At 44.2% G+C, this 21,479-nt stretch overlaps 1 protein-coding gene and 1 long non-coding RNA gene across 14 annotated transcripts in view; one reads left to right on the top strand and one right to left on the bottom strand.

Annotated features, from left to right (window-relative positions):
- Positions 1–21,479, bottom strand: part of Trol (terribly reduced optic lobes) — a 154,346-nt gene that overhangs the window by 57,948 nt on the left and 74,919 nt on the right. The gene's annotated exons all lie outside the window — the stretch shown is intronic.
- Positions 7,225–16,130, top strand: LOC139787199 (uncharacterized). The gene is made up of 3 exons (XR_011722555.1): positions 7,225–7,576; positions 7,873–8,004; positions 15,042–16,130. It is a non-coding gene; the product is annotated as an uncharacterized lncRNA (long non-coding RNA).

A 21,479-nucleotide genomic window follows, 5' to 3' on the forward strand; every position in this document is an offset into this window, starting at 1 on the left:
TAATCGGAAATAAACCGCGGAAAGGAAAAACAGTTAGCGAACACGGCGCGGGCGGCCTAAAGATCGGAACTGAGAAACGCGAGTACGAAACGAAGGGAAGAGACTTAGCGGGAATTATTTTTCAGATTTTCAATTACGTGACACAAAGATATTATACAAGATGCGAATGGGAAAGAGATTCGCTCTATATTATCTTTTGTGTTTGAAACAATACCTGTAGATACAGGGTATTCAGGATGCCAGTCGAGACTATATATGTCTCGTTATTTTTGTTTAAAAAAAAAACTTAATTATCAAATGTCGAAGCATATTCCATACATAGATCTGTAATCGAATCAGATTACGGAAAAATAGAAAATTGGAAATAATGTAAGAGTATTTTTCGTACGAACGATCATTTGTATCTCATTATCGTGTCGCTGAACGTTATCCAAAACTGCCCCAGGAAATTAACTACAATAGCACTCTTAAACCAATTATCGAGTAATTGGATTTACACACGGCCATCGTCGCTCTCTATTTCTGTGCGAGACGCTTAATTTATTAAATAATCCGCAAAAGGATCAAGAAATTCGAACGCTATTTCTTTTTCTTCGATTATCCGATTTTCAGCGTCAAGCAGAAATAAAAGATCGAGAGGCGGAGCGCACTTGGAGCGCCCCACGAAGACCGCAACTTCCGAAACTTTTCCCGTTTCTAAGCGCGTTAAGATTAAGAACTATAAAAGAATCAGCCCATAAAAATGTATATTGTAAACATAGGTCCTTGGGACGGCGCCGTTAACTCAAGGGTGGCGGCGCGGCTGCCTCTCCCGTGGCGTAAAAAAGCCGCGCAAACTTTCCCATTTGCCTATTTTACATACACGATGTTTTCCTACTTAATATTTCACTCTCGCGAATTATCATCTTATTCTGGCGCGGAAATTCATTTTTGAACAATTCCACCGGAATAGGATCGCATTCATTAAGGTGGATATACTCTGTATATAGGTACTTTAGCACGCGTATAAGAGTCTGTCAATACGTCAACACGTTGACGAACGGTTGAAGAAATATATGAAACAGAAAATAGGAGCTGTTCTTCGCCAGCGAATAAATAACAAAAATGGTTTGGTTTCTTCGACACTGGCAACTTCATTCGTATTCACAATATATTAAAAAATAAATTTATATTAAAAATAAATTTTTATATTAAGAATAAATTTTATTCATGTATATGACTTGGATAAACGGTAAACTTTCGACTTTATTTAGTCTTCTTCAGTACTAAAATAATTGAATAATAATAATCATAAAGGAATTCGTCTACCATAAGATTTTCCGTAATTAAAACAAATAATAAATAACATATCGTTTAGAATAAATTATAACTTAAAAATAATAACAATAAAATGCATACACAAAACACAAAGTCACACCGGAGGCTAAGACAATTGCAAGAAACATATACCTTTTATAAAAATTACAAATATTTCAGAAAATTACAAATATAAATAATTAAAACAATTCTGAGTCATTAGAATGATGGGAATAACGTTTACCGTTTTTATTATCATGTTTACAGTTTGATGATATAAGTACACGTTGCCAACGTAATGATTTAGCACCAATTCATGACCTTTGGAATTTATTTATATCGAATTGTAAAGAGTATTATTATTCTTCTTCTTCTTCCTCTTTTGGCGGTTGAGAGTTTCCTCTCTTTCCACCCTAGGCCTAGAGCCTGTTTTTTCTCAGCAACCTCCTCGGATTTGACTCCGCGGTTGGGATGCCGGAACTGTGAGCAATTTAATTCCCTAAGCTGGTTGCTAGCCATACTTAGGTAGCCGACATAAATCGGCGTGGAAGTAAGAAGCACGGAGGTACCTCATAGCGGTCGACGGCTATGGGGGTGGACCAACTGCTTAACGTCTCTTTCCGAAAGACGGAGCCCAGTTTTTCCATCTAGGGTTACCTTTCTCCACTAGAAAGGGGGGGGGCGGCATTTTTGCTGAGAAATTTCTCAGTTGCCTAGCGGGATTCGAAATCCGGTTCTCCGGATTACGAATCTGGCGCTCTACCCACTAGACCAGCCGTCACCCGTTTATCCAATTCATTTATGAATAAAATTTATTTTTAATATAACATCTTGATTCAGCTCGTATTGTTGGTCCTTTATTCCCTCATTTAATTTGCGAACACCTTGCCTATTTCACAATAAGAAAGTTTACGTTTAAAAAATGAAGCAGAGACGCAGGTGTCTTGAACAGCACCGTTTTTAAGGATTGTTCTGGACGTGTAAAAATTTTGTGTCACATTGTTCACGCCGCTGTGCCTTATCTCAAGCGAAGATGCCTTATGCCGCTACTCGGCGATGCAAATTGCATCGGAACGTTTAAACCGATCGTAAAGGAGGATTTGCCGGCGTCAGCATTCGTGCGTACCGTTGCGGCTACTTTTATTAATCGCCCCGCGTGCAATATCGGCCGCGATAGAGTAATGACTCTGGAAAATCATGCGTATATACCCCTCGGGAATTATACGCGTCGTAAGGATGCGCCTTATTATCGTAGGACACGCGTAAAAAATTTTTTTTACGGCGTATGAAGCACAATTAAAAAGCCAGCGGCGGATCGCGGCGCGGCCGCGTTTTCATTAAATTAGTCGCTGCGCAACTCTGCAGATTGCCGAGATGCCATGAACCCGTGATATTAAAGCTGTTATTATTACGTGTCATTGTTATATCACCATTCGCCTATTATCTCTGACGCGGTGCGTTTGTTAATGGAATTCTAATTAGGCGGCGCAGAAGCCTATGGCTACGTTTAAAAACAGGATACGCTCAGAAAGAGTCATTTGTAATTTGTATTGATCTACTCCCGTGATACCGGGATATACTTAGGCATTGCCTTATACGTAGATATGCTACTGTACACCCGCGCGTGGAGCTTATATAATATCACTCATCTCGAATAGCCATTAGGCTTAAACGTAACATGCAACTACGCCGATTATTTTACGCAAATTTCATGCAAATTACATTTTCGCATTGCTGAGTAATTCGCAGCGATGGAATGCATAAAATCGCGTACAGTGTATCAAAGTATCTGCGATAGGACGGAAAATCAGAAAGGAATCGTCGCATTAATTAAACTGGCTGTCGTATGAGCCACGTGTAATATTTCCACGAGAGAATCGAGGCGCCGCGTATAGCGGGTGAAAAAGTAATAAGGGAGGGCACTTTTTCCCCGCGCCTCCTGTCACTTAAAATCGCTCTTAAGCAATTCGTCTCGGCGAAGCGACGATAATTTCAGCGGTGACAGCACCAACGGTATTCTCCATCGTGCCCAACGACGCGTACCGCCCGGGCGCCGCGGAGGACGGCCGCGGTTACGAAAACGTGTATCAACGCCGGCGGGAAAAACTCACGGGCGATATAAAGCTGAAGATATTAGCATGACAAGCAACGAGCATCAAATTGCCGGACCTAAAAGCCGGCCCCAGAAAAGCGAGCGCGCAACCGCCACCTCCGCCGCCCCTTTCCTTGCTAAATCGTCCGTGCGCTTCTAATGGACTGCCGGCGGCGAAAGTTTCGTCTTTCCCCCTTGATACCGCCGGAAGATCCGCGCCGCCTTCGCGCATTTATCTGACCATCCGGGCACACGCGCGCGTGTGTGTGGGGTGCTCTTCTCAAGATCCCGGATGTACAGGATCGCGCCATCGCATCGGAGAGAAAAGAGGGATGCGAGCGCGTGCATTCCTTCCGCCGTATACGGCGCGGCGGAGCCCCGGCATTCGTTAATGCACCTCGCAAAATGCGCGCCGCCTGACTTAGATCGAATGAAAAGATGGAAAGGTTTCTCCGTACATACATACATACATATGTACATTCGCGTATACATTTCGTATATACGAAGTACTTTAGAGAGTCTTGCACGATGCACGAATGCAAATCTTGATGAGCGAGCCACGACGCAGGCGTGCATATGCGCATGAATCTACATTCGGTACGGTAATAGTTATGCATAGATCCGCCACGTATAACACACTCCGATTTGACATAAACGATAATACACGGTCGGTCGAACGCCGGGCGCGAGGAAAATAGTACAGGGTCGCGATCCATCTGCCTCGTTCACGTAATACTCCTCGGAAGCTGCAATACGACAATTGATGCCGACGATTAATCTTTGCCAGCGATCGTTGCCCGATACGGTACGTCGATGGCGCGGGGGGATGCACGAGGGCGAAAGAGAGCGCGTTAACTTTTCAGCGGTGCGCCGCCGCGCCGGTAGCGGTCAACAGGAGTTCCGCACACGGCCCGGCGGCCGCAGTTTAGTTAACATTATTGTCACATAGATGGTCGCGATAATCGTTTTATAAAAATTAACATCGATTTTATAAGCGAATTTGCATGAAAAATCCGCTCTCGGCATGCCGCGCGGGGACTGCGTATGACACGTAGAACATGTGGACGCCCGTGTATGCGCTCACGTATATTCGCGCATATATGCATATACGACTCCTGGTTGCATGCACCAGACCCGGTGCATGTGTCGGCGCGTACGCGCTGCCGCATATAAAATCTACCTGCATCATAGAGAAAGAGAAGGGGAGAGAGAGGGAGGGTGGAAAGAGGGAGAGAGATCGCGCGGACGCGCGCCTGTGTGAACGCGAGACGTAAAGTGTGGACGGCCGTGTGCGCCGGGGATTCGACATATTTTAGCGGGCGATTTGCAATTTAAATGTCATAATTAATGACGTCCCGTCGCGGCGCGCGGCGCACCGCGCACCGCGCCGCAACGGTTGCCGAAAAGTGGCGAAAAAACGCGCGGCGTTAAAAAGTAATCGCGGGCGCGTTCGCTGGAAAAAAAAAAGAAACACGATGATCATTCCGCGAAAGTAGGGATCGGCCGATTCGGTTAAATTTTCGTGGAATCTCGCGGGGATTTTGTTCCTTGAACATTTTCGCGAATTGGCGAACGAAGAGCTCGCGGCGTCGTTAAATCCGCGCGCGAAATTCGCGTGAAATCGAAAGATCCGATGCATTTCGCGAGGCAAGCGAATTATGCGACGTAGCTTCGTAATGGAAAACAGGAGAGCGTGGTTAATAAAAAAAAAATACGCATAATCGTATCGAATGTCGGACTTAAAATGAACAAGAAAAAATTGAAATGACAAAAAAACGACGGGGTACTTTTATGAGAGCGCTCGCGACCATCGGAAAGCCCCGATCGCCCGGGGGACGCAAATGCATCGTAGAAATGTATTTTCATTTAAATCCATAAGGGCGGACAGTGTCCATGTGAATGTTGTTAACATTATTACTTTCGCGTCACGGTTACTTGAAACCACGCGAATTTCTGTCGTATAACTGCGACGAGTCGGCATAATTAACGCGTTGGTCTCGCGGAGTCATTTAATCCATTTAATAATTTCGCTGTTTAAATGTTTACACGGCGACGGGACGCTGTCAGCGTTAATCATGCGTGAATCCGAAACGGTCTAATTGAAGTCTCCTGTAATCAGTACCTCTATTTCTAGAGGTACCCTCTGTACCCTGGACAAATATTTTATATTCAATGGTCCACCGTATGTGCATATCTTGCTTTAATAGAAGCCAGTTAACGCTTTGATCCAAAATTAAAAAGCAAGAACGCGCCATTAAACTCGCCTTGATTGACAAAAATTTTGCTCCGCAAAATTAGGCAGGTCTCGTTCGTAGCAGAAAAATATCTGTAATTGAACTTCTCGATTGATTATTAGCTAAAAAATAAATTTGTAAATATAAAAACGTGATTTCGAATCACGTGATTTTGTGTCGAAATTTACGTTGGAACATTAATGGCCTCGATAATATTGCTGTCAGCCTAATTGAATGTTAAAGACTGCGCAGGCCTCGTGCACTTCTTTATTCGCTTTTCGTGCCGCGACTTTGACGACGCAATCAAAGCCCCCTATTACCCACGCGAATTTCGCGTAACAAGATGCATGCGCTGCAGCTTGCGCGACGGCTATAATCGCGGCGTATACAGCACGTTGAAATATCGACAGCGCGCGCGGGCGTATACGTGCATACAAGGTAACTAGAAAGTAACCCGGTCGACCTCCCGTTATGCTATTTTTTCGCGTTGCACTCCCGCCGGTGATGGACTCCTGATCGAGTCGCTTGCCTGGCTGGTGGCGTAAACGACGAACGCAGCGCAATCGCGTCCACAATCGAGCCGAGCACGACGCGTCGCAATCGATAAGACGATTGTAATTTATCGTGCCTCGATGACGACGATCTTTTTCCACCTGGTGGCCCCATGAAAAGGTCGCGGCTGACTAATGGGAATACGTGACTGGGAGCTTTGAAAAATAATTCAATGCAAATTCTATTAAACGTACTCTATTAATAGCAAACTGGAAATTGCGCGACGATTTGCGGATATTACTTGTACAAGAATCGTAAAATTAGGCGGCTTCGAATTTAACGTACTTGAGAATTGTGAGTTATTCGCGGAGAGGGTGAGAATTATGGGCACACGCGGAATCGTTTCTTTATTTCAGTTAATTTTCAGAGCACGGAGATGCAATCCGTGCGTGCGTGCGAGCGAGCGAGTTAACGCGAGCCATCCTCCGCGTGATTGCCGAGATAAAAGAAACCGCGCGGGTATATCTCGTGCGCTCATTAATTCCCCGCACGCGCTCATTGTGTCACGCGGGGCGAGCTGCGCCTTACCGTTGTGCCAGAAATATTTTTATTACCGCTCGCGAACGATCCGTCTTCTCGGGGGAGAGCGAAGCGGCGACCGAATAGAACTCGCCTAGAAAAGGAGAAAGGGAGACGCGAAGAAGGGAGTGTATTTTACCGGTGTGTGCACACCTGACATTACTCGATAGCGCGATTGATGGGCCGGCACTAATGAAGGGGACGCGCGAGCCGATGATTTAATCCTGCAGTCACATTTAATCGCAGACACGAGTCTCAAGTTGCTTCACGCAATCTATGCAGAAGATACGCAAACGATTTTCTCGGCGGCGATCCCTTTCTAGTCGCCGCGATCTCGTTTCGATCGTGCGAGCGTGCGTGCGATTGTCGAGATCGTTGTCGCCCCCGGAGTACTTAAGCGAACAGAGCGAGACGGTCCCGTTGTTCCGCGGCCGAGTTCGCGTCTCGTCGGAATGTTGATCGCGTTGTAAATCGCGTGCGGATCGCGACGCGATAAGGCGGCGCGGCACGAGCGAGCGGGCGAGCCGCGCGCGAGAATGCGCGAGGAAAGGGAAAGGACATCGAATGTAAAATTGCGCGTTCCTTCGTCGCGCGGTCTCCCCGAACGGCCCCGCGGCAACGGGCTAACGCGCGTAATTTGCATCGCCGGCGATGCAATTAAGATGCGCGACACGTGCGCGCGGGAGTCGCCGTGTAGAGCGTTGCGCCAATGTATTAAATTAAACGGATGGCGATCGGCGGTGGATAAAAATAAAATTATTAGCAAGCTCGGGAGTTCGTTGTACTAATTCAATTATTAACAAGAGAACGGCGGGTGGGGGGGGGGGAGCGGTTTAGTGAATTATTTAAATAGTTAAACCCAGAGTGCGTGTGGACAAACGAGGTGAGTTGAAATGGCCTCTCTTTTCCAATTTTGTATTTACTACAACATGTGTTATTTTTCATATTTAATGTAAAGCGTTTAAAGTGTTTAATTAATACTTCGATGTGTGATATATATTTTTTATGACAAGGCCTTTGTTTTCCATTTTCAATTGTAATCAGTGTTTTTAAATTTATATTTTGGCGCTCTTACTGCGCGATAGGCAAATTTTACGACTATCATACATACAGATACTGTATATAATTCCTTTATCACTGTATGTAAATCCATTTATATTTCTCATTTTGCGTGATTAGGATTAAAAGGCTCGACGTGACTGATTCGAATTAAGACGGCGATTAATTTTGCAATTAGATAATATTCCTGATTATGAAAGGAAGAAAACGAAAGGAGGAAATGCACAGGATATTCTTGAAGACGTCGACGACGTAAGTATCGCAACGGAGCGGAAATGGATACGTGAGAATAAACTCGAGACGAAACGAGATACGAGATATAAACGGCGCAGCGAGATAAAATTAATACGCTGACAAGTTCTGTATTTCTTCACGAGCCAGCATTTCTCCACGGGTATTCTTTTTATTAAAATTAACCCTCGAAGGGCATCTTTGCCGTTGGAACATCCGCATGTATCGCGCATGTATTCGTTACTGAAATAGAAGCACCGTATGCTTCTCAATCCGGAATAATCCGCGCCGCGCGATTCGCGTATTAGATGAAAATCCGAGTCAGCCGTTCGTCATTAAATCAGCGATCGGCATTAAATATGAATACCAGCGCTTGTCCTCCGCTAGACGATCCGCGATTAGCAGTGTACCAAGCACGTTCCGTCGCGACGAATCGCCGTTATCTCTCGGGAATGTATTCCGACACGACGACGGAACGGGAAAATTCTCGCGATCTGTTGCCTTAACAAATATACCCGGTTACGTGGCATCTAAAAATAAGCGGGCAACACAACGGCGCGCTCGTGATAACGCGCGCGCGCTCGTTTATATCATTCGAGCTTCGATGCAACAGCTCGTACGGGGCGTTAGGGGCTGTAAATAAACACGCCGTCATACGCTCATCCCGAATGATCGACGGGGATTAAGATGCTCTTCGCGCTGACGAAGCGTTCGCGTTTTCGCGTCCCGGAATTGGGCTCCGCGCTCCTCCGCCGAGCATGACCGGAGCACGCTAGAAATAATAGAAATAACGTCAACGTTCTCAATATTCGGGCGCGACCGAGAGCGCCTATCGATTCCTCCGCCCGCGCGGGTAACATTGCACAACGGCGCGAATAGTCCCCCTAATGGAATTTACGATGCATTAGCACGGGGAATTATACGTTGCGCATCTCGTAACGATATATGAATGCCTTTTGCTACAATTTCATATACTCCGGCGGCTTGATACGGCGTCTCGTTATCTCGTAAGGGCGCGCAAGCACAGCGCGCCGCCGCAATAAAGAGAGTATAATTTAATTTCTCGGCCGCCCCGTACGGCGTTCAGCGTCGCAGACTCGTCCGCCGCGGCGGCAGAGATGCCGGGGCCTCGCGCGATGCGACGAGTGCAGTAAAAGCTGATGCGTCGTATGAAATATGCGAAGAAGAATACCTGGAATGTAGATAAAGAGATATCACGTGACTCCGGTATCTGACGAGGGCAAGATATCCGCCAGAACGGAGCCACGGAGAGCGGGACTTTGCGTCGCCTCTCTCGCATAAAGAAAAAAAAAAAAAGACTGAAAATCCGCGCGACCGCGAAGATACGCGGTGCGTGAACTGTTACGTCGACAAGAAATTTCAACGGTACGTGCGTGTTGCGGGATATTCTTTTTCTCCCCTCTCAGACCTTCTTTTTCTCAATTTTAGGCCGATTTGCCTCCCCCTATTAGCTATTTCGCCTGTAGCCTGAAAAAGCGCGCGACCGGTAAAAATTTTTACGATTACGTGCAACGTATTTACGATACGACTAACGATACGGAGATATAGTTGGAAAATTATGGGCTATGAGATATAGAAATATAGCCGCCGGTATCCATTTCGGTCCGGTTGCTCCGGTAATCTTTGGTACGAAAAGCCACCGGCGTTTTACGAGTGATTTGAATCACTCAACTTCGCATTGCCGCACGTGTTTCGATAATTTTTATATAAATATCTAAGATAAAGAGTAGTTAATAAGAATAAGCTAGAACATACTTCTATACTTTTTTGATTATCACATTGGATAAGGCTTCTCATTATATCGGTTTTAACACATATATCGCTGTATCTGTCAACGCGGTTAAAAATTGCAACAGATTGTACGCAATTGAGATAGTTATCATGTCGCCGGTAGAACATTTTAAAAACATTTTGTTCAAAAGATTTATAGGAAATCCGGCAGATTACACGATACTAAATCTACGGGGTGACCCGAATTGTCGGAGCAACGGAGGAACGGCGAGTCGTCCGGTGTATTGACCTCGCTATTATTGACAGTTTAAAAAGTCGATCGATCGTTGGATTGGACAAACGCGGGGGCAGGCAGGTAGGACGAGCGTCGGGACGGAGGGCGGACGGTGGACGTGCCAGACGAATTCTAAATACGATTCTGAGACAGAACATGCGGCCGTCCGTCAGTTATCAAATAAATGGCGGCAAAGAGGAGGCGGCCGGCGGCCCGAATGGCCAGGTTGGAAAACGATAGCGCGCAACGGTTATGAAATAACGATCGCCGGGGCTCGTCGGTCCACAACGTGACACGTATACACGACCCGAACATTTATTTATCGACAATTCGTTTTACCTGGTCCGTTATTTACGGCACTCGTGGGCGGGAGAGCACGAGAGAGAGAGAGACAGAGAGAGAGAGAGAGAGAGAAAGAGAGACAGAGAGAGAAGAGAGAGAGAGAGAGACTGTTGGGTCGGTTATCATATCGTCGTTGAAACACGGTCGAACACCGGACATCGTAGCTACGTCAAACTCTATCGGCCAGCCCTAGTGTCCCTTCGTCATGGGCACGAATTTGCCGGGCGTATAAATCGACAACGGAAGATTTAGGCCGGCCGGCCGCGCCGGCCAGCTGGGAAAAATCGCGCGGCATCACGAATATTCAACACATCCGATCGGTTATTCAACGCGGAACACGTTGATAGCGATATCATTCTTCAATTTCGTACGCGAAGGTTTTAGTAGTTTGCGCGCTTAATCAATATAGTGATTTTTTTTTAAGTTTTTAAAACTCTCCGTTATGATATGAGACACTTCTTCCTTAGCAAACGAGATAAATGTTAAAATATCTTTATCAAGATCGAGCGATGTCCACCTCTTGTAAAATTCTAAGCCGTAATTTCTTCAATTTATATGTATAACAGACTGGATCTCATGCATTTATTATCGCATTAGATAACGTCGAGTTGTCTTTTAAAGAATTTCCGTAATCTTCAAATAAAGTTGAACGAGTTAAAAGTCTCTGGTCGTTAATTTCCCGATGCACCCTTGACACGTTTCACGTTGTTTTTATACGAACCGTAGCGAGAGCGGACTATTCTCTCATTATCCTCCTCATCGAGGCACGGTCAAGCGCAGCGCTGTTATCGATACGGCATAGTTTGCTTATGCAAATTGTCGTATTATGCACGCTTCTAAATAATTTACTCGCAAATGGAGAATTTTCTCCGGCAGTGGTTATAATACCATGAAACATTAATGGACGTATCGATAATTTTTCATCGTATGGAAATAAATATATGACGCCGCGCGCGGCGCACGGTATCGGTTAATTAAGAAAAATAGAAGGTCGCAATTTGCCGTTACATTGAATTATTAAACATCGTGTCGAGCGAGGATTCCGCAGGAACGTCCCCGAAACCATCGCTGATCGCGCGTTCGCGGGCAGTGAAATTTTTCGATTAATCTGGAGTAGATTTCTCTCAACACCCCGAGAGGCTCTCTCTCTATCGATGGCTCTCGATAGCTTTTACATTACTCCGATATAAATCGCCCGGTATTACTCACTGACCTCGAAACGTTTTCGACCTTCGGTAGCGACCGGGTGTAATTAATCTCGCTTAACTCGCGCGTCAAAGACGAAGAATGCGAGAGGTAGAGGCGATACCACATTGTCAGCGTCGATAAATGCATCGCCCCGCGTAAAATGCACTTCCACCGGTTGCGCGGCTCCGCGCCTCTTTCCCTTTTACCTTTTTGTTGTTTTTTTTTCGCCGCGTTCTGGCGTGTAAATGGCCAAGTTAACGCGCGTGCACGCGTGCATTGCGAGTTATGTCACCGGCGTGGAGCGCGCGCGCTCCAGCCCGGTGAGTTCATCGGCGAGAAATCGAGATGCACATCACGGGGAAATAGTGACATCATGTTTCGTGTAACGCCCGTTGGTTGGTGCGCCCGATCGCGCCCGCGGCCGATCGTATAATATCAGTCGGTCCGGTTTTAGCCGTCGCTGACGAATTCAGGTGATTTTAGAACGTTTAGATGGCTATTCTACGCACGATCTAGCGCGCGCGGCGCGGCGGCGGCGGCGGCGGCGGCGGCGGCGGATGAGCCGCGCGGCGCACATTTCTATTATTCATACGCATACGTAAACCGTATTACGTCGGCTGTCAAGTATTCATAATTAAATCTACTTATAATCCAATTGTATTTAATTAAAATGCGCATGAATTGGAAATCCGCTCATCTCGTCGATGCCCGCGAGCTAAGCGGGACCGTTCGACTTTAATTGTGCAGCGCGGCGCGGCGAGCATGACGCGATTCGATCTGCGAGCGAGCGCACTTTGTAGGCCAACGGCTAATCGAGCCGCGCCGCGCTGTTCCTTGAAAACGATTTGTCGCCTGTCCGTCTCGATGAGGGGGCTTGAATTTCACAAACTGCCGGGCGAAATATCAAGCGTATCGATGAACCGGCCGAAACGTTCGACGGCGATTTTTCCAAGGGACGATGGACGATGCGTGGGCGAATACGTGGGAGTCGTTACGTTCCTTAAGGAAACTGAAAGGAGCGAAACGTCCCTGATATAGCGGGACACGCATTACGTATTCTGTGTCAATGTCAGAAATTCATTGGAGAGAAGCGTGTCGCGGATCGGCGCGGCGCGGCGGTCTCGTTACGCTCCCCCTCGCCGCGGGTCTAATTAAGCATTCCGGTGCGAGCGGGATAATAAAGCTATCTTGAACGAGCGGGAATGAATTATTGCTGCGAAGAGGGCGACGATAAATTCCAATACCTATTTCGATTCCGCGATTGTCATTCTGATCCGCTGAACTCGACGGCGTGCTTGATGCCGAAAATATTATAACAGTGTAACGGAACGAAAGAATTTCCCAGCGATGTCTGCGCAATGATTTATGCAAGTTCGTTGTGCTTTATGCAACGCTGCAATGTACATCCAACCGCCTCATCTCACGCATCGATTCTCATCGTTAAATACTTAAACAGCAACGTGTACAGCGCGCGCTGAAAAATTTACGGATGGTATCGACAGTCAACCAAATAAGGATCATGCAAATATTTGGTTACGCGCACCGTCCTGCCGATAATCCATTATGTCGTGAAACTTTTAGCATGCCGTTCGACGGGCCGGTTTTACCAGCGACATACTGTATCAATGTCGCGGTAAGAAAATATGGACTGTCGTGTGTCCTAAAGCGAAGCGCCAGCTCCAAGAACGGGGAACGTTAATCATCATCTCATTAACATCACTTATTTGTGCTGCGTCCAAACCTTTCGTTTCGATTTTTGTGACAATTAAGAGGATGAACGTAGAACCGCAGCCTATTATTCAATATTCGAATAAGTCCAAAGTCACGTTTAATCTAGTTATAACTAGCCCGCCTTGCTTTCTAATATGCTGACCAGTTCTTTTCCTACATTCATAAATCGCGTTGTTTCCAAATCTTTCGTGTTTAAAGTTTGGACGCCAGTACTATTTGAGGGTGCACCCACCGGGTCTCAGGCACGTTTCTCAACTTTGCGTTATAGTCATGGACGAGCGAGAGAGCTTCGGTAAATTTAGGGTTGCGCCACCGATCTCGCCGGGCCACAAAACGCCCGGTCTCGTCGCCGTGACACCGTTCGCCATCGATAAATCGCGCCCGGAATGACCAGGTGAGAGACCGGACGTGGGTGACCCGACAAGCAAACTCGTGTGCGTCTCGGGAGCGTGGGAGTTCAACGGGTGCCACAAAATCTAACGCTTAACGCGCGTGATTCTTGGAAGCGCCTCGTGCGATCTAGCGCACTCTTGTCGCGAGACGCGCTTATGCAACCGCCTGAAACTTATGGTCATTGGGCTATCATTCGCGTGCGTGACGCCACCTTTGCGCCGTTCGTCTCGCTCGTCCGTCTTTTACGACGGTCTCTCGCGGTGGCTAGCAACGGAGTTGCGGTCGTTTCCACTTATAATCGCGGTACCGCGGCATCGCTCCCGTCTATTTTATGTCTTGTTGCCGCGATGATGTCATGGCGAATTCGGCCCTTCGTAGATGCTTTGCATGACCATTGACCGGTCTTGATTGACGATGGACGTTAAGCAATTTAAGCAATTGTCTAGCATTTCATATTTTCAGGGACTTTCAAACACGCTTCCGTGAATTTCTAAAGTCGATCTCCAGTTACAGTAAAAACGCATACTCCCTCGTCTTCGCCAATCCTCGGTTGGCAGCAATCGGGAGTAAAAAATAAAAGTCGACATGTAGAAACATTTATACGTTAATATATGTACATAATTGATTAATATTGAAGAACATAATTTACGATTTTTATTTTGATATCGGTGAAAAATAGTTGCTAAAACTTTAAATTACATAGAATACAAAAATAAGTGTATCTATCGATGATTGAATATGTTTGCGCAACTCGAAATATTATGAAAATATTTGGTCCAATTATATTTTATTAATGAAAAACAATTGTCCTCTTAAGTGCGACAAACCAATCAAATATTCATTATATTCTTCAAGTGCGCAGACGAAACTGCATTACCGAATCAAGACTAAACGGTGGGATTCTGGGCAAGGATAAACCCATCAAGCTAAGAATTTCGGTTGATAGCTTCCACGTGCCGCGGAAGCCAAATGCAATTCTTATTCCGCGTGCTGCGCTTTGTTAAATCTATTTCCATCTCTCCTGACCGGAAGCGCGTAACACCCGCGGTATCTCGCGCAAGAACGCAAAGCAAATCGCTCAAGGCCTTCGAGCGAATCCACGATAAAAGAGGAAGCTTGCACACGCGTCAGCCGCAACGCTACCAGCGGTTTTTAGTTCCGCCGCACTAAAAGCGCTTTTTACGCATATTAATCCGTAATAAAAGCGTACCGCGCGCGGTAGATGTTACAGACACTCAATCGGACACGGACAAGATACGAGATATATTATAAAAATCGAGATCAAAGTTATCGATAAGCGCGGTGCGAGATCGTCCGAATAACACTGAAATTTTCACAAATTCCGCGAATAATAAATGCACCGTAAAATGCTTTTCAGATCCAAAGGAATCAAAGGGATGTGAATAAATGACGGGGTCTCTTAATAATGCCCCGTGATTTCGAGTCTGGTTCTCTCTGCGGTCCGCAGAGGGATGCGCGGCTCCCTGGTTGGCGAACGGAATGGAGAACGGTGAATTGAAGGCGCGGGGATGCACGATGGTCCGATACAAACGGAGGGAAAGGGGGGAGGAGGGGAGGAGGGAGATGTCGGATAAAGATGTGCCGTCGATTACATCACGGGAGAAACATCTTAACCGTAACTCGGGCGCTCTCGGTGGTGCACGCACCTACGAGCAGCTATGCTGTTCCAATATGCATTAGCGCGGCAGGCGCGCAACGTGAACGCGCCAAGGTGAACGTAGACGACGAATAATTTATTGTACCCGTCACGGGCTCGCGATATCGGGCGTCCACTATTTACCGTCTCGGTGCGTACGACACACGTCGTCGTCTCGCCTTCGCTTCGGAACGAACGCCTTTCGACGCGGGTCGCACTATACGCGATGGACTTGTATAATCCGGCCTTCGCGTATACCGTCGAACTCAAAAGTCGAGCTCGAAATTTGTTTCGCCCGTTCATCGGAAAATCGTAGCCGCGACGCAGCGCGTCTGAGCTAATTAAAAATATAAAACGCCATACCGAATTAAACTCGGATTGATTATTGTTTAATCAAGTCCGGATCCACTAGCGCCATTTACTTCTGCCGGTATTAATATTAATGAGAGCTTTGTAATATGTAAATGTATCGACGTACGTGCATTATTTACCTAATATTATTATTGTTTTATCCGTATTTATTATTTAATTGTTATTAGATTTGTTATTTTCTTATAGGCGCTTGCCAAATTATTCTAAATTATTCATCTAATATTATTATTATTATTCATCTTTGTCATTTAATTATCAACAATAATAAAATAATTATATGATATAATTATTTTATTGTTGTTATCTTCTTAGACGTTTAGCGAACTGCTCTAAACATAGCTCTAGTGGCACAAATATAAAATGTCACTCGATAAGCAATAAATGTATAACAAGCTGTAAATAAATGAAAAAAAAAATATATATATGTATCACAAGATATTTATGCAACACATTTATTCTTCTCTGTCCTAATTAGCGCACTAATCCGAGCTATGCAATGCTGCAAATCAAATGAAGAAGCGTATCGATCTAAACGCATCGCGAGGAAGTTTTGCGATGACGAGATTTTTCGCAGACCCATTCATCTAATGAGTACGGAGAAGGGAATCGTTGAGTGGGCGGCCACTCCCGTTAAACATCGTAATTTATATAAGATTCGCTTGGGTATACAACTGAGGCTTAATCATAATTGATGATGTGATAATGAGAAGTAAAAAGAGCTTTTACGCAATGCGTGAATCCAATTTAAAATAGCTTGACGAGCAACATTGGCGATTTTCGAGTTGAGCCACTTGAAGATTCGCGCCTTGAAAATTATGAATCAGCGCGCGATGCGGATCGATGATGCATCGTGACGCTTCTGTGCACTTCTTTACTCTTCAGATATTTTTGTATTATGACATAAGCAATTATACATGTTATATACAATATATGTATATGTGTCATTTAATATATAATTAGAAAATTGATTCAACATTAAAACCTAAGAAGTGTTTCTTGGCAACCGAAGTTTTACTTTTAGTTTTGCTTCTTAATCAAATCCAAACTAAATTTACTGTGACAAAGATATGTAAACTCAAAAATTAAGAAATTCTTTTACAATTTAAACAGCACCAAATCTTCAAGATGGAAATAAAGAAAATTTTAGTTTTATACTAACAAATTATTAACAATCAGAGAGTTATTTTAAGAGAAGAGATAAACCTACTTTAAAAATCAGTTTTTTAATTCCTTTCTTTTTAACAATTTATTCATTTCTTTCTTATAATAACTTTCTAATAACTTTCTTATTTCTCTTTACAAGACATACTGACATATAAGCTTCTATTAAAATATTGTATAAATTATATATTGGAATAATTTTTTGCAGATGTTGAGAGTATCTTTCCTACAGATTTTTGTGAAATCTTTCACTTCATCAACATTTTTTTATTGAATGATAAGAATGGAAGACTGCGTGAATCGCCGAAAAAAAATCTCTTGATCGATATTTTTTTCTATTCATTACATTTTCTTGAGATCGTATCTGGACCATCGAAGGAGAAGGAAGCAGAAGAAAGAGGACGGAAGGAAGAAAAGGAAGAACCAAGGAATTTGATAGACTGCAGGGGGGTTGGCGGAAAAGCCGCGACTATGCGTGTGTGTCTCTGGTAAAGGATGTTTACTTCGAGGGACGCGAAAAGGATGGGGGGGGGGGGAGAGCAGTCTCAAATCTAATAAGTCCCGAGAGCAAACATCTTCTCGGAGGAAAACGTCGTTCCACCATGGTGGATATATTCCCGACATTTTTTTTCCTAGATCGCGGCGGCTCTTCGTGCGCGATTTTCTTCAACGGTCACCGCATTTAACCGCGTTTATCGTACAATTCACCGTTATCACCCGATGATAATCAACAATTGATTATAAGATTTCAGACGATTCAGGAGAATCTAGATATGCTGTAAATTCAAACGTTTCAAATTTTTTAGATATCTTTGGACGTCCTATGCGTCTTTTGGAATATTTCTTCATACCCAATATTTTTCATGTTTTATTTATTTTTCTTTTATCTGTCTAGTTAAGCATAATAACTTACAAACAATATTTAAAAAAATAAATAAAAAACAATATAATATTTACTTTTAACGATCATGTTCAGCGACTATCGCAATCGTTATAAAAACTGTTGAATCACATTGGTTTTCCAAAAGCTGATAGTTTAACTGTTGCAATCGATAACAGTTTTTTCGTTCACGGTGTACAGAAGAAATTACCGTTGCATGAAGAGCCGGTGGAAAAAACGACGCTGGAAAAAGTGTCGGACGCTGGCGATGAAAATATCCAGGAACCTGCTAACGTTGTCTCTATCCGAGGAATTAATAGTTATACGGGGCGAACCGAAAGCCGCGACGATAGGAAGCCATCGATATACTAAGGCGAAGAAACATGCTCGGGCGAATAAGCATCGCGCGGCTATCGAGTCGCGTTTTAGCCGCTCGATATCGGGCGATCTCCACGATCTCGAGTGTGTGCTCCACTACGTCCTTCGTGGGCCGGAAGTGCTACGTCATAGTCGACGGCCACTTCCGGCCTGACGATGCTGTAGCCGCGCTGCACCCTCGAGAAGAAGGTTGGCGCGGCCGTTTGACGGCACCCCGCGCGAAATCGATGGATCGAAGATCCTCGCGCGGTGGCCACGGATTTATGGCATTAATTATCGGGCGCCCCCGCGTTTTTCCCCAGCCCGACTCTTTTGCCGGCGTCGAGAGGCGAGGCTGAAACGACATGTACGTCGCTCGTAAATCGAGAAGCGTTTAGTCCTTTCGATCGAGACGATCTAGATCGCTTCGAGGGCGATTAAGAGCGATTGAGGTGTGTATGCCGTTCGGAAAGTGTTTGTATCTTAGATGGGTTTCGAATTGAAATCTAAAAGTTGAATGCAAGATAAATACTTTGCTAATATGTCGTGCGAATGCCAGTAGAAATTCTATTCTAACTAGGCAAGAGTATTAATAAAGGAGCCGATTAATTTTTTAATTTGACAAGAGCTATTCTTGCCGAGTTTGTTTTATTATGAAAAACGAGTGTCATTCTGTATTGAAAATACAGAAATACGAAAGTGGCATCAATATTGAATATGCAAGTCGATTTGGCATTTTCTTTCGACACAGATTTCGGTAATCAAAATAGACTTCATTGCAGAGATAGATTTCTAATTCGATAACAGTGAGATTTCTCGTACACATTTATTATGATATCAAATATGACAGTTGATACCAACATAAGCAATATCCAGACGCGCAATTTTACGTTCATTGTTACTATAAAAAGAAACCTCAATCTAATACGGATAGTTGAACGAAAATAATAATAACACATGACGATACAAGACAGCATCTGCTCAAACATCCCTGTAAAATTATCCGCTTATCAATCAAGCCGTTTATTCCGGTTTATTCCGCAGTTAACATTTTAATTTAATGATCGCATCGACATCGTTAATCGACATCGTATTAATTTGTATCCGTATTACATTTCACATTTGTATTGCATTTAAAATTACGATTTGCACGATTTTCGAAATAAATGGCTCAGATATGCTGGCGTTTGGACTTCAACTCCGTTTAGTCGAAAGGGCGTTCGAAACATGAGAACGGCGTCACAGAAATCCGTCGCTTTCCCGATGTTTCTCGGGGATACTCTAACGAGTCTGAAAACTATTTAAGTTGGTCTTAATGCGCGAGCAGCATGACTGATCAGCCTTCTGTGCTTCTCATTTCGCGTGTACATCCTCGCGCTTACTCAAGTCGAAACTACGGCGAGATGCCGTATTTTCATTTAGATAAGAAGGAAATTGTTTTGGATATTTGTCGCGAAAGTGTCGAAGGTCGTTCGAGTGAATCGACTCGAGAGAATCGGCAGACAGCGGTATACTTGATGAACTGATCGTTCAGATATACTCGGTGACCAATATTTGCGCGACGACGCTTCCTAATTCACTTTTGGAAAGATACTTTTGGAAAGATACTTTTGCAAGATGAGTTTTGATGGATGAATTAGCGGGACATTCGCAAACAAATGCGAAAAAGTTATATATATATATATATATATATATGTTTAGTTTAGCGTTTCTTTATTTATTCCAGAAGTTGGAAGAGTCCGTTTCTTATTACTAACTGCTTTCTACTGTTGCCGGCAAATGTGCAGCTGAGTCATTCTTGCTCGAATTATGTATGATATATTAGGGAAGCCTAAAGTAAATTCTGCCCTACCTAAAGTAAATTCTGCTCCTACCCTCGTAAATTCTGGCATCAGCTTGAATCGCAAGCTGGTTTAGACTTGTAGTTTTACGAAATTAAGCGCGAAACATTTCGCGGGTGGGACGAGAGGGTGGATCTCGCGATAAGCGAGGTATGAAGATTTTAATTGCACCATTGAAAGAACGACGTCGTTTTGCTTATGCATGCGTTTGATTTCTTTTGCAAACCCGAGGCTTCTTTTTTTCCTTCAAAATGTCTTCTGTTTAAAAATCTCATTGAATTTAAATACATTCCTCAACGTAACCGGATGGTCACGGAATGAATGTGAATTTTTTCATTCTCCCTCCTCTCTCGCCTACAACCATCTCCCCTTTCCATTTTGTCTCCTTTTTGCGTCCGCATTTGCTCATCGTTAGTAATATTCAATCACTGAATTAATTAAACGATGTTAATCGGTTTTCTCCAGTTATACTTATCGGAATTTTTTCATTTTTTACCTTCCAGGGCCATTTACGTCATAAAACTGATCACAAATTCCGGTTACTTATTTATATTATCGAAACTTGTAAAAAAGCTCTTCTACTTTTCAACTTATTACTTTTTACTTTTCAATATTTCCATGAAATTTCCATAGAAAAGAATCTATCATAAAAAATTTGACGCGAACAAAATGTGAGATCTTCTTTACTTTAATTTCTAACTAAATGTAAAAAGATGAAAGAGGAAAATAATTACAAGAGACAATACGATATTCTAATATATATCTTACTATTATTGTCGTTTCTTTCGTCGACTCTCGCAGTTAATTTAAGATCGCTTTCAAATCGAAGGGAATAAGATTCGAGAACGTGATGGAAGGTAGCGAATGGAAAGTAATATGAAATGTTCTCTGAAAAGAGCAGTGTGCTACCTTGGCATTGTAATGGAGCTAGTGAGTACGATTTTGAACCAGCCATCAGCGCGGCCGGCCGGCCGCGAACGGCCGAATGTTAGCGCGATCCGCGAATACGTTGCGTGCATATCGAACGCGACGAACGAGAGACGTGTGTGCTCATTAAATATGCAGCCGCGATGTGGATTCGTAGTTTCAACCGCGCGCGTGTTTTGATAAAAAAAAAATATATATATATGCTACCTAAAAGCGACGGAAATGGAGCGTTTCGATTAAAAAGCGCAAAAATGGGGAGTTTTATGTCTTATGTCCCAGCCAATGCATAAATTTAAGAAACGAGTTTTCGCCTACAGTCGGAGAGTTATCTCCGAGAGGATAGCTCCGGATGAGAATTCAACGTGCGAGAGGCCGCGTTTCCGCTCCTATTCTTCCGCCTTTTACGCCTTTTAACGGTCGCACTACACTTTCGCTATCGAAATCGACGACGCCGACGGTGACCGTCGGGATTTAACACCGTCGTAAATCCCGACTGCTCCGAAAATGAATCCCCGTGCCTCGATTTGCGCGAGGAAAATCTTTAACCCTGAAATTACAGCGTACTCTCTGGCGCGGATCACTTAATTCGCGCAGTGCTACCTCGCGATTGATATTCATTCT

This window comes from Temnothorax nylanderi, unplaced genomic scaffold (assembly GCF_030848795.1).
Source record: "Temnothorax nylanderi isolate EJ_2023f unplaced genomic scaffold, tnyl_v1.0 TNYL_tig0009_pilon, whole genome shotgun sequence".
NCBI classification, from domain to species: Eukaryota; Metazoa; Arthropoda; class Insecta; order Hymenoptera; family Formicidae; genus Temnothorax; species Temnothorax nylanderi.